This window comes from Neofelis nebulosa, chromosome 2 (genome assembly GCF_028018385.1).
Source record: "Neofelis nebulosa isolate mNeoNeb1 chromosome 2, mNeoNeb1.pri, whole genome shotgun sequence".
NCBI lineage: Eukaryota > Metazoa > Chordata > Mammalia > Carnivora > Felidae > Neofelis > Neofelis nebulosa.
This window is the reverse complement of record NC_080783.1, coordinates 57,867,352-57,882,463: the sequence shown is the minus strand read 5'-3', so window position 1 is coordinate 57,882,463 and position 15,112 is coordinate 57,867,352.

The following is a 15,112-nucleotide window of genomic DNA, read 5'->3' as shown; positions in this document are numbered from 1 at the left end:
TCTGTTGACCTGCCAACACATACCAAATCATATCTTCAGAGGCCACAAAAACTGAAATTCAACAAAGGGAACACAATGGAGTTACCACCGAGCTACATTTATGCTCCGTCCAGGCCTCTCCACCCTGTTGGCAGCTTCAGACGATGTACAACTACAAAGCCATCAACAAACTCAGCAGAGAGCAGAGAAAACTTTTACCACAAGATAGGAATGAGCACGCATAATAGCAGATTCCCCCTAACGAAATGGAAGTCTGAGGGGTGAAATGCAAAGTCAGGTGTATGGGTGAGACCCACAAACCCTCCAGCACCGCAGGGCTGGAAATGCCAGTCCAAGATTTAAACAGATGGAAAGCGCCTCTTCTGTCCTTGAGAGGACAGATACACGTAATAAAAAGGAATGCGATGCCTGCTTTTTAAATTTCTCGTCTCCGTCACTTCTCAGCCATCTATTTCCTAAATGTTACAGGAACTTAATGCTACAATAATTCAATATGCAGGAAGATGTAGTCAGCCCTGAATACCCAAGACCCAGTAATTGAAGCATATACCACTGAGGTTTTTAGTTATTGGTTTGAATGTTCTTTTGTGGCCACTCTTCTATGGAGTTTGAAACTTTTCCAACCCCTATCTTGCTAATTCCATGCATTAAAAACTGAAATGCATCCAAATTTCATTTCCAAAGAAATATGTTGTACCAAGAATGATTATTATATTAAAACCTGGAAGCACATAAGCTAGAGCCTGAGATATTTAAATTATCCTTTTTAAAAAGTATGTAATAACATTTTCCCTGTTGCCCTGATATCCCACGGAATCACAATGATAGGAAGCAAACCCAGGAAATTGGGTGTATTTCTTAGGTTACTTTGAATAGGACTCATTTTGAATGACTCCTAATGGAATCTTTGACTTGGAGAAGGCACTCTGAGGTCGCAAACTGGTTGCCCACAGATGTGTTTCGTTTGGTCAGCGCAGGGATGTTGCCTTTTTTAAAAATGCGTTGCCAACATTTAAAGATCAGGAAACTTCTCAGAAGAAATGTAGGATCCTTGTCTTACCTTTTAAAATCAGAAGGTCTGGCCATGCCTTGCAGTATTCCCACATGCCCGAAATCAGCCGGAGGGGGAGAAGGCCGCTCCTGCAGACAGACAAAGGGGTTCTAGGCGCCCCCTGCCCTCACCACTTGGCCCCAACCCAGTCAGTGACTATCATCTGTGATAAAGCTTGACTTTGGACTTTCATCCCATGCTTTGCAGCCTCGCCAGAAAAATCTTTTTTCAAAAAAGGTGGGAGGGGAGGCGCCTGGGTGGTTTAGTCAGTTCCGCAACCCGGCTCTTGATTTCAGCTCGGGTCACGATCTCACAATTCGTGAGTTTGAGCCCCACATCGGGCTCTGTGCTTACCGTGCGGAACCTGCTGGGATTCTGTCTCCCTCTCTCTCTGCCTCTCCCTCACTTTCTCTCTCTCTCTCCCCCCCCCACTCTCTCTCCCCTCCCTCCCTCAAAAATAAATAAACAAATAAATATTTTTAAAGGGGGGGGGGGTGGGGGAGGAGGTTTGCTAGCCAAAGCAATCGGTTCTAATGAGTCCATCTACGTGAGCCCTGAGATCCCAATGCCTTAAATAGCCACCCTTACAACAAATTCAGAAACAGTGCAAGCCCCCAAGCCTCCTCTGAACTAATGCTGCTCTAAGTGTGCACCACGGACCAGCAACATCAGCATCACCTGAGAGCTTGTTCAAGCTGCAAGTTCTCCGGTCCTGTTCCAGGCCCACTCAATCAGAAACTCTGGGGGTGGACTCTAGCATTCCGCATTTTAACAAGCTCTCCAGGTGATTCTGATACATGCTAACATTCGAGAATCATAGATAAGAATCCTCTGGAGGCCTGAAACGTACAGAGTCCTGGGGTCCACTCTCAAGTTCATTTCTGACAAATTTCAACGTGATTTTGTTGCTGCTGACTCAGGACCTATACTTTGAGTAACACTGCTCGGGGTTCATGGTTCTCGGCCCTGACTCCCTATTAGAATCACCTGAAAAGGAGAGAAAATGAGGAAGAGACTGTTGCCCAAGGCCCAGCCTAGACCAGCTGAATCAGAAATCTCTAGGTACGAGACCAAGGCTCTGGTGTTTTTTTTTTTTTTATTTAATTTTTTTTTTTAATGTTTATTTATTTTTGAGACAGAGAGAGACAGAGCATGAACGGGGGAGGGTCACAGAGAGAAGGAGACACAGAATCTGAAACAGGCTCCAGGCTCTGAGCTGTCAGCACAGAGCCCGACGCGGGGCTCGAACCCACGAACCGTGAGATCATGACCTGAGCCGAAGTCGGATGCTTAACCGACTGAGCCACCCAGGCGCATCAAGGCTCTGGTGTTTTTTAAAAGCCCATCAGGTAATTCTAGCATGTACTTAAGTTGAAAACTCCTGTTCTCAACACATCTGGCCTCTACAGTCAATTTTAGCTCCCCCAACACGTCATCATTTATCTTCTCTCTGGAAACGTTCTGAGACTCTTTCTATCTCTAAAGACAACCATGGCCAATAATCTCAGCTTTTCAAAGAGCAGCCTCTCATCAGTTTGGTAGAAATTGTCCCCCCAAGTCATTTTCTGACCCATTCTTGGGTTCATATTTGAGGATGGTGTTATTTAGGGATAACTGCTAAGGGACAATGTCAGCAAATTGTTTCTGCCAGTAGGTAGAACCCATAGCCGGGAAAATCAGACACCCTCCAAATAACACATTCCATGGCAAAAACTAAAAGTTTTGGCTGAGGGAGAGACACACAGATGTTCTAACATTCTCAAAACCAAAGCAGTTGCCTTCCAGGCGGCTTCAACGACTCCAAAAGAGATTTGTTTAACCCATTAACTGAAGCCAGCAAAGGTATCGATATGACATCGAGAGTCAGAGGACGGCACACACAACCTTAAAACCTTATTATGCTTTGTCTCCCTCTCTGTTTTTGTATTATTTTTGCTGCCCTTCCCTGATGTCCGTCTGTTTTGCATGCACCAGTCAAGGCAGGCCCTGCTAGGGGAGATGGCTTCTCACCATACGAAACCACGTTACGGACTTCTAAGGAGTTACGATAAGAAGAAACACAGGTGAGGGGCGCCTGGGTGGCTTGGTCGGTTAAGCGTCCGACTTCGGCTCAGGTCACGATCTCGCGGTCCGTGAGTTCGAGCCCCGCATCGGGCTCTGTGCCGACAGCTCAGAGCCTGGAGCCTGTTTCAGATTCTGTGTCTCCCTCTCTCTGTGACCCTCCCCCGTTCATGCTCTGTCTCTGTCTCAAAAATAAATAAACGTTAAAAAAAAAAAAAAGAAGAAACACAGGTGGATGCCAATGTTTGCCCCAGACGGTTCTAAAATGATTTCTAAAGAAATAGCCCATAGACCCAAGGGATCAAAATATCTTCAGGCCTGAGTTTTTCCCTGAAGAAGCATGTCCTCATGACAGCTCTTCCCACAAGGGGAAGGAGTGAGATAAAAGCAAAATGCATATTCACGTGTAATAACAGTAAGACAGTGCTGTAGGAAAAAATATTGATAAACAAATATTTTCCTAGAGAAAGTGGTGTGTATATTTTAGCTTCGTAAAAATACACTTGAAAGAGGGGGAAAAAACTTTTTTTTTTTCCATTTTGGCTTTATTAGAGCAACAAGCCACTTTGTGTCTCCCATCAAAGCACACCCAGGTCCTTTTGTCATGTCTGAGAAACTATTGATTCCTCTATTAAATTGTGCTATATAGAAAAATCTTCACAAAAGCAATATCATTTATTAGACTAACAAATATGTTAGTTGAACCAGCTTTGGAGACTTCTAAAATCCATTATACAACTGCAGCTCTTTTTCAGAGACCAGGATGTATTACAGAGACCAATTCTCAGGACACAGTACGACTAATTTACTTGCACATTCCAAGAGGCCATTATTTCTTAGGAAGAGTAGAAAAATTATAACCTTCAACTTTGGGGGAAATCACCGAAAGCTGATGTGTCTATACCGGGGATCTCAACAAGCTGATTCTAAGTTTCCTAATATTTTCATCCTCAGCGTTTTCTGACACTAAAATTTTTACAAGGGGGGGGGAAGAAAAACAAGAGGAGAGACTACAAAGAATAAAGTTGACCATATAATCTGAGCTGCTCTTTGAGGAAAATGAGCGATTAATAGGTATAAAGTCTTCAAACCCTGTCCCTGGTGCTGCCTGTTCATACCTTGTTCCCCCCCTTCCCCAATCCTCTCCTCACCGTATTTCTGCCCCTTCTTTTCTATGGGGAGCCTTAGAAGCTGCTTCAAGGGTCACCTTGTCCAAACACCGTCTTTTGGGGGGAAGGGACTGAGACTCAGAGGGAGAGAGACCCACCTAACAGACACGACGAATCGATGGCAGAGCCCGGCTCCCTGTGCCGTGTGCCTCCGGCCTGTTGGCCACACAAGCTCTCTTCCATCTGTTGCAAATGTTGAAAATGCAGGCTCCATCTTAACTCACGGCACACTGAGGTCTTTGTTGGTAATCCGGAACACTCGCCCAGGCCCCTTCTTGATACTGTCAAGAAGTTAAACTGATCACTCCTTACAGTTAAGGTGCCTGGATCCCGTGCAGGGAATCAAACGCACACCCTTCCAAATGCACACCCAGCTCCCCTAAGCTACGTGCTGGGGTTGGTGGGGTCTTTGAAAACACTGACTTCTGAAAGGAGAAGGGGTTGTTTCTGGGGCTGCCTGGTGCCTCCCAGGTGCAGGACGGCTGGCTTGACCTTTCACCAGCCTCTGGAAAAAGTGCTCAGGACAACAGGAGGATTTTGTCATAAATCCCCCTACATCCGGGCAAGAACTCAAGGTCAAGCAGACCATACAGTCACAGCGCCACCCTTGGTCAGCACCTGCTTTGTGTGTGTTGGGGATGGGGGGATAATGGGCAGCAGCTGGAGTGAGACAGAAGGGGAGGACGCAGGAGGCACGGAGGGGAATGAAGGAGGGGAGGGAAAGAAGAGGAAAGAAGAGAACATAAGTGAAGAAGGAGAACAGACGAGGAAAAGGGCTGAGTTCTGAAAAAGAATTGTGGAAAAGCCTTCTCACGCTCACCCAGATCCTGTTCCCCTTGCCTTCTGGGACCTTCCAGACCCACGGACGGATGACCCCTCCCAGCCCTCGGGTGGGTCCATGTGACTGGCCCATGCCAGAGGGGGTGGAAGTGACGGGGGGTGCAGCATGAGTCCCTTGGGGGCTCCGTGCTCAGCCCCCGGGGAGAGTGAAAGCACGGGTTGCTATGGAGAGTGCCATAAGACAGGGATGCTGAGCCAGCACCGGGAAGACATTTGTCCTGCAGTGTCACCCAGAGCTCCAGACAATTCTGCTTCAGTGAGAAATAAACTGGCATATTAAGCCACTGAAATTGAGAGGGTGTTTATTACTGCAGCACGACTCACCTATCCTGGTTAAATAGGAGCTAGATAAAGAGTCGGGAGCAGAGCAGGAGGATGAGAGAAGAAGAAAGAAGAGAAGAAAGGGAGAGAAGGAGTGGGAGAGGAAGGAAAGAGGGAATGTGAGGGCGGAATGCAAGGGCCCCTCATATAGATTGCCTTAATACTTGTTCAGTTAGCTCCAGGAACACAGGACAGACGTGAGAAAGTGCGCCCAGAAACAACTCCCAAGGGAGAAGTTAGGGCTCATGGGTGCCAAGTTTACCTCTGTGACATGTTTGTAGTCCTCTCCTTGCTGGGTAAGGCACCTATGTTTAATAAATATTACATCACTAAATGCCGGACATTGTAGTGAGAACTATGGCTATGGAGGAGACCAAGATAGACGTGGTCCCTGGCCCCACGGGGCTTGTAAACTCTTCTTCCCTTCCTTTTAAACTCTGCAGGGAACGCCACACCAACGTTCCGCCCGGCAGGGAGACAAGAATGATTGCAACCTTGAACGTACCAGCCAGTGATGAGTTTGAAGAAAGAGCTCCAGAAGCTGCACTGGCTGGTTCTATCGGGAACCAGCTAGGGGACCGTGGCGAGGAATGCACGAGCTCCGGGAATCAGTTTCTTCATCTCTGGCATAATCGAGTTAGACCTAATGACCTCTATCTCTATGCCACTTTCAACTCTAATAATAGTGATAATAATCAGAACGTCAATAATAGCAGCTAACATTTAATGAACCCTTACTACATGCCAGGCACAGAGCTTAGATTATTGCACTTAATGGTTCATATCAACCCTATAAGGAAGGCGTTATCGCACCCGTTTTGCAGATGCATAAACTGAGGCTCAAAGAGGTGAAGAAACGTGCCCGAGACCACAGAGCTAATAAGTGGTGGAAGTAGGCTGTGATCTGGAGGAAAGTCTGACCAAGTTCTGAGCCCACACTCAACCATTCTGCCAATAACTGTCACCATGAAATGTATCTATATTGCTGGTTAAAGGAAATTAAACATGGAGACAAAGCAGAAACGTTCTTTAACATTCTCTGTACTAATGCTAATGACCCACCTGCCCCTCCCCCAGAAAATAGTCCTAAACGGGATATGCCTACGAGAAACAAAGTTGAATCATTTTCCATCTCTTCTGGGAAATGAAGGACTTTTGTTCTAGCCGTGGGTCCATCCAGTTGCCTCATTAAGTCCACGGCAAGGACAAGGTGAGTCTTGCCTTCAGACATCACCCCATAGATGGTTAGGATAACCTGCCCCTCCTTTGTCCACACCTGAACAGCTAGGTTACTAGCCGTCCCCACTGCGTGCCCATCTGCAGCCTGCAAACCCTGTGATCTTCGGGGTCAAACACATCTCACCGGAAACACCTCCACCCACCCATCACTCTTCACTTCAGCCACTGTCGCTTACTGGTGTCCCTGTCTGGCCTTCGAACTGCATAAGAAAGCAAACCAACAAGCAGGACATCTTTCTCTAGGCTCATAATGGAACCACAGGCCAACTAGGTACTCAGTGCATCTAACTTTTTAATTAAAAAGTTGTTTCAAAGGAGCAATTGTGTAGAAATTCTAAGTTACTGACTGCCAGCTCAAACTACCATGCCTAGGAACCTAACAACAAAGAAAACTGTATGCAGAGGAAAGTTGTAGAGGGAAAAGACACTGTAAAACATACAGCCTGGCATATGGGCTGCATTATAACACAGCACAGTTGAGCAACTTTATTCTGAGAGATCCCACCCTGCCAGAGGGTGCCATACAGCCCCAGGCCCCTCCTGTTCATCTGCAAAGTGTGTTTGGCTCAATGTCTTTAAAAAGATGTGTAAATAGGGGCGCCTGGGTGACTCAGTTGGTTAAGCGTCCGACTTCGGTTCAGGTCATAACCTCACGATTTGTGAGTTCGAGCCCCACCTCAGGCTCTGTGCTGACAGCTCAGAGCCTGGAGCCTGCTTTGGATTCTGTGTCTCCCTCTCTCCCTGTCCCTCCCTCGCTCGTGCTCTCTGTCTCTCAAAAATAAATGTGTTTAAAAAAATGTTAAAAAATGTGTAAATATGCCGTCAATATTTTTTAAACAAGATTTCGCATAATATCCAGATTTCAGACTTGTCTCCAAGTTAGAAGATCTGGCAAAACCCTCAGCCCACATCCACCCAGAGCGACAGTGGGTGGAGGCATAAGGCCCTCTGATTCCCTCCCTGATGTCTCACCCACTGACCCGCTTAGCTAACCTACCTACCTCCCTGGATCTTGCAAGCCCTTGAGTCAACCTGTTGAATCCTCATGCTCACTGACTAGGGGACAAAGGAGATGAACAGGTTGCGTGTGGATGTACATGTGCCACGTCTCTTTTTAAAACCCTGACCTGGTCTCTCGTGTCTCCCTATGGCTAAGTCTCCACTCAGCATTGCCACACTAGCCCGAGTAGAATAAGGCTCCCCAAGGTCTGAGCTTAGTGTCCCGCTCTCAAATGATACATTGCTGGTTATCTACATGGGGCCCTTTCTTCTGAGTTCCATATGCAAATATACAGAGACAGAAAGCAGGCTAGTGGTTGCCTGGGGCTGGAGTTAAGAGTAGGAATTGACTGCAGGGGCACCTGGGTGGCTCAGTCGCTTAAGCGTCCAACTTTGGCTCAGGTCACGATCTCACCGTTTGTGCGGCTGTCAGCTCAGAGCCCGCTTCACATCCTTTTTCTCCCTCTCTCTCTGCCCCTCCCCTGCTCACTCTCTCTCTCTCAAAGATAAACACTAAAAAAAAAAAAAAAAAAAAAAAAAAAAACAGGGGGATCGACTTAAAGTGAACTTAGGGGATCTTTGGGAGGCAATGGAAATGTTCTAAAACTAGATATTGGTGATGGTTTCGTGCATATTAGTAAATGCACTAAAATCATTACATTGCATACTTAAAACAGGCAAAAATTTATGTGTATGTAAATTATACCGCAATAAAGCTATTTTTTAAAGGAATTATTCTGGCTGTTTTGTGGAGAATAAGTTAGAGAGGGGTGGGGTGAAATGGGGGCACCCACTTCAAAGGCCCACGTAATTGTGCAGGCGAAGGTCAATAGGAACGTCGGCCATGACTGTAGCAGTGGAGGTGGTAGGACACGGTCAGACCTTGGACACGTCTGTGGGCAGAACAGACAGAGGGTCTTTGCTGGGAGAATGGAGCTGCCATTTACAAAAGTTGAGAAGACTGTGGGAAGGGCAGGGCATGGGGGACATAAGTAGCTCTGTTTTAGATATGCCCAATTGGAGATGGCCTCGAGATCTGGAAACTGAGAAATTGAATAGGATGGAATAGAAGTTCAGGGGAGAGGCCGCTTGAGTGAAATTGGAATAAGCAGCAGAATTCCTTTGAATCAAGCCATTGAACCAAAGTCCAGCAAAATGTCTCAGCATTCTCATTATGCAGGCTGCTGGTAAGGTGCAGTGGGCAAAACGCACACACACACACACACACACACACACACGTGCATACATAGACATATGTATGTCTATATTATATATACACTTATTTATTTTTTGCTTGTATTCACATATGTAAAGTATATGTATACCATAAGAAGTTAGCAGGTACTTTTTAGGGGCAAAGAGCCCGGCATTAGGGGCTGAGGAAGTAGTGTAAATAGTAAGGAAAAGGAAAGGATACAACCCATTTCATATTCACTTTTTTCAGGAAGAAATAACATCCAATAACAATGTCATAATAGGATGAGGAAGCTTAACATTGTTTAGTTGTTAATCATTCACAAACTAATGTGTAACTTAAAAACTCCAATTGCGGGGTGTTTGGAGTTTTTCAAATATCCAAAGGTGGCTCAGATGGTTGATCCTCTGACTCTTGATTTCAGCTCAGACCATATCCCAAGGTCGTAGGATCTAGCCCTGGGTCAGACTTCTTGCTGAGGGTGGAGCCTGCTTGGGATTCTCTCTCTCTCCTCTCTCTCTCTCTCTCTCTCTCCCTCCCTCTGCCTCTCTCTCCCACTCACACATGCTCTTGCTCTCTTAAAAAAAAAAAAATAAAACTCCAATCACAACCCTGAAAAAAGTAGAACACAAATAAAATATAAAAAGTAAAGCATTGAAGCTAGTATAATGTTATATGTCAATCATATCTCTGTAATAAAGAAATTTGCAAACTCAGAAAATACATAGGAAATTTTTTATAAGTAAGGCAGGCTACAGTAAGGTATTTGGCTGCTGTTTTTTTCTCCCTGGGATCATAAATCATGGAATCTTAGATATGTAAAGGATCTTAATATATAAGAGAACATATATAAAAAATAAATATATATATACATATATATGTGTATATGTGTGTGTGTGTGTATATATATATATATATATATATACATAAAGGGATCTTTATATATGAGAACTCAAGACTGAGTTACACAGATGAGAAACAGAACCCCAAAAAGGGTGAATCAACATATCCATGAACTTGTGCCAAATTTCTTTACAAATATTGTGTCTAAAGTAGCTGTATACTTTTGCCTTTCAGAGGAAAATAACAAAGGAACTTCGCACACTCTGAGACATATCACAAGAGGAGAGCTGTTATGGCACCAAAATCCTTTCTCATTATTGGAGTTTATCAAAAAATAAATTAATTCAATGGAAATCAGTTTAACTATATATTCAAAATATTAAATGTGCCGATTTTGGACCCAGTGATTCTATTCCTAGAAATTTATATAAAAGAGATATTTGAAAAAGTCTACAAGTATCATTCCTCATATTTCATTCTATTGCTACCACTAGTAAAAAAAAAAAATAATAGAATATTACCAATAAAATAAATTGAAAGCAAATGAAATATCTGTCAAGAGTGTTTTTTGAATAAGTTACAGTGTGACATACAATGTAAATACTATACACAAAAATAATGATGTGGTTCTGTATTTGCCAATGCAAAAAGAAATCGAAGACACATTGTTGAAAAGAAAACAGACATTAAAGAACATCTGTGCTTTAATGAGGAGAAAGGAAGTGCAAGCAGGGTGTTGATTCATCCAGAAAGTCCTTTCTGGCACCGGAGTAGGGCCTGAGCTGGCGCGGATTTTGAGTTCAGACAGGAAGCGCAAAGAGGCAGGTACAGGGTGAAGCCGGAGATCACGCAGGTCTGTCTGTCCCGGGAAGACAGAAAAGTTAAGTTCCTGGGGCTGGGACACTTGCAGGGAATGGAAGGCATGATGGGGAGGGGAGAAGGAAAATAGATTCCACAGCTGCAGGGCTGGGCAAGCGGGTGAGGGAGGTGGAGAGGGCAGGCATCCAGCCTCCAGCTCCACTCACAGCAGGACCCCCCCCTCCCCCAAGTCCTTTCAGAATCCTTGACTCCTTGGCCAGAGCAACGCGCATCGGCCCCAAGGCTCGACCACATATACGCATAGAAGCTCCCTCATAAACACACAGAAGCCCCCTTTTCATCGATGGGTCGGTTTCTGATTTGTTTCCTGTTGTAACGGGGAAGGGTTCATCACTGACAACCATCCGCGGTCAACTTGGAGAGCTCACGGTGTCTCCTCGAGTCAGGGACTTTAGGATTTTCCCCACTTGGGAGAAACTTTGCCAAATTGATCACATGACTTTTACCTGATCAAAGATGTCACAAAACCTACATGTCCTTGGGATGACGTCTGGAAAAGCCCCATGCTCCTTTCTTCCATAATTCCACTCATCTCCTCCTTCCCTGCCAGCCCAGTGGGAAAGCATGAGCATTTTCTTTGTTACTACACCAATCCCACTAATGCTTTGTGTTGAAGTCCCTCTTTCTGTTTGACCACCTGTCCCCACCAAAGTCAGGGGTTCCTCCTTTGGGGTTTGGTAATTGAAGGAAAGGCCCTTTGGAGCCATTAACGTGAGCGGTCAAAGAGTAGGCAGGCCTAGCCCAGAGATGAGGCCTCACCAGATCACACCTTTTGCACAATCGAAAATAGATTTGGCGTCCAGGCTTCACCTCCCCTGGAGGAAAGCAGAGAAAACCCTAAGCCACCTTCTGGAGTTGTTCCGCTGTAGCAAGCTTGGGAAGAGCCCCAGCTCTGATGAAGAACCTTGCGCTGGTCCCGTGAGGCTTGCACCATAAGTGAGATTTTATTCCTGGCTTTGCAGGAGCCCTGTGTCTGGGCCACTGGGTCCTGAGGAAGGTGGGTACTAACAGGGAGGGCTATAACCATCCCTGAAAAACATTTCAAACTGTGTTACAAGCTAGCCCCGCCGGAGAGAGGGCCCCTACTTTGCTTTCTGCATCGTTCTTAAGTCTCTTCAAAGCACTCAATTAAAAAATGTGGCTTCTATAAAACTCAGAGCAGACTATTATAGAGCAAACAGCTGCCATGTGATTAGAAACACAGGAAATGTTTTGAGGAAGGGATGCTTGGTGCTATTAATTTTTTCCTTTGTGTTTCAAGTATGGTTCCCAGAAAATGGGGCAAGGTAATAGTTTGTGTTCTTGGTTTTATTTTCACCATGACACGATTAGAAAAGAAACCCATAGTCATTGCAGAAAATGTTTGAATATGCAGGAAATTATGGAGAAAAAAAAAATCAAATCCACTCATAATCCCAGCATTCAGATACAACAACTCTTTTGGTGTTTTATGATGTATTTTGGTACCGTATTTCTTATACTTTGTAAAAACATAACTGAGATCATATTTTACGTAAAACTTTGAAAATCACTTTTTCTTCGCTTAACTTCCGTTCGTAAACATTTCCTTAAAAAGTCCTTGTGAATATAATTTTGGTGTCTGTGTAGCGTTCGGTCATATGGATGTGACATCATTAGGTAACAATTTCTTGATAAGTAGTTCTGTGATAAACATCTGTGAGTCTCTTTCTGCATTTCAGATTACCCCCTGAAGACAGCTCTTTGGCACTGATCATCGTCAGTGAGGGGTAAATTCTGTGCCCAGTCAATTAAAGGACAACAAAACAGCAATCTTCTGTTATGTTTTACCTTTAAATGTATATCACTAAATATTAATATATTAGCAAGGAAGTGACTTTTTTTTACTTTTAACTCTTATAAGGCCTTTTTGGGTTATAAAATTGATTTTTTTTAAAGAATCCTGTTCTTAGAAAAAGGAAAATATTTCAAAACGTTAACTGTGCTTTCTTTAGGAGATGGAACTTGGATTTTTTTCCTACTTTTCATTTTATTGCAATTTGTCAAATTTTGTTTAATATGTGTAATACCACTTTTACAGGGTTTCATAAAACAATATAAAAGTTTCTTTAAAAGAATGTCTGCTCTTCTCTTTTACATTTCTAGAACAAGCCACCATAGATTATGAGCATTTTTTATGCATCCCCATGCTTTATTCAAGCCTGCAGTTGAGAAAGAAGGCTGAATTCTAGACTTTCATTTCTTTTCCAGAAAATTCTTTGTGAGTAGTGTAATTGGATTTAAGCAAGGGAAATTGAAGTTATTTATAAAAATATGGAATCATCTCTTTAGTACCAGAGTGAATTCAAGGCTAGTATCTTAGTCAATTCAGGCTGCTATAACAGAATACCATACATAACCTGGGAGGTTTCTAGACAACAGACATGTATTTCTTTTTCCTTTTTTCTTTTTCCTTTTTTTTTTTTTTTTTTTTTAAACAGGAATGTATTTTTGACAGTTCTGGAAACTGGAAGTCCCAGGTCAGGGAGCCAATATGGTCAGGTTCTGGTGAGAGCCTCTCCCAGGTTGTGGATTGCTGACTTCTCACCACGTTGTCACATGGCGGGGAGCAGAGAGAAGAGGCTAGCTCTCTTGTGACATTTATAAGGACACGAATCCCTTTCATAAGGGCTCCACTCTCATGACCTTACCTAATCTTAATGACCTCCCAGAATCCACACCTCCTAATAGCATCACATTGGAAGATGGGGTCTCAACATAGGAAATCGATGGGGGACACGAATATTCCATCCATAACAGCCACCAAAAAACAAAGCTCTCTTTCTCCAAGAGACACCTGGGTACCCACACACAGCCTCATTTAACACTCAAGTCTATTTGACTCCACCTCCTCTGAAATGAGAAAATAGACTCTCAGAGAAGCAATAACAAAATTGTAGTCAGATAAATGTGCAGTTCCTCATCCCCCATCCAACGTGAGGACCCTGTATTCACAATTTCTTTCTTCCCATTACAACCATAACTGTTAATTTTTTTTTTCATTTTTGTTTTTAAATGCTTCAATAGCAAAAATTCTTGGTTTCTTCCTTACAGATGTATATAGGTCTGGAGTAGGTTGGAAATTATTTGGAAATGATGGTTTAATTTAAAAATAATCTGTGGCTAGGGGAGCCTGGGTGGCTCAGTCGGTGGCGCATCAGACTTTGACTCAGGTCATGATCTCACAGTTTGTGAGTTCGAGCCCCACATCAGGCTCGCTGCTCTAAGTGCTGAGCTCACTTTGGATCCTCTGTCCCCCTCTCTCTCTGCCCCTCCCCCTCTTGTGTGTGTGCGCGCGTGGGCTCGCTCTCTCAAAACTAGATTAAAAAAAAACATTTTAAAAAATAAATAATCCGGGGGTGCCTGTGTGGCTCAGTCAGTTAAGCATCTGACTTCGGCTCAGGTCATGATCTCCCAGTTTGTGAGTTCAAGGCCCACATCAGGCTCTGTGCTGACAGCTCAGAGCCTGGAGTCTGCTTCAGATTCTGCGTCTCCCTCTCTTTCTCTCTCTGCCCGTCCCCTGCTTGCACTCTGTCTCTCTCAAAAATAAACATTAAAAATTTTTTCTTCAATAAAAATAAAAATAAAAAATCCGTGGCTAGTTCGTGTCATATAACTTTTACACTAGAATTATGCCATCCAAGGAGGACACAGCTTGGTTGGCAAGGGAGCCCTTCCTGGGTTGAAAAATGAAATTAAACAATATTTGAAGAATATATTAAGGTATTTATTATTTATCATCATCATTAGCAATAATAAAGTTTAGAAACAAAGGTCAACTTAGGCAAGAAGCTTCTTTTGGCAGGAGAAAAGAAAACTAGAAGACACTAAGAAAATTCGGTGAAGAAATAGATTTTCTATTAAAAAGAGAGCAGGGATGGGGCGCCTGGGTGGCTCAGTCGGTTAAGCGTCCGACTTCGGCTCAGGTCACGATCTCGCGGTTCGTGAGTTCGAGCCCCGCGTCGGGCTCTGGGCTGATGGCTCAGAGCCTGGAGCCTGCTTCCGATTCTGTGTCTCCCTCTCTCTCTGCCCCTCCCCCGTTCATGCTCTGTCTCTCCCTGTCTCAAAAATAAATAAAAAACGTTAAAAAAAAAAAATTAAAAAAAAAATAAAATAAAAAGAGAGCAGGGGAAAAGGCAATTAGAACAGGAAATAGGTAGAAGAAACTGCATACATTATTATTATTAATAATATTTCTCCATGAAAAGCTACAATATTGCAAAACAGCTTTTGATGCCTTAAGTTGCAGGAAACATAGACTTCTTCTAAAGCTTTAAAGAAAGAAGAAATTTGGGAACAAGTATAGCTGTAAAGAATTCTGGCCTTATAAAAAAAAAAAAAAAAAAAAAGAATTCTGGCCTTATAAATGAAATCAGATATGTTAGTTGTCCTAGTTAGTCTCAGTCAGGAAAACCAGAATTAAATTAAAAACAGTTTGCAACAGTTGAGACTTAGGAAGCAATGTTCTTTAAATGTGTACCCGGGCATTTATATTTC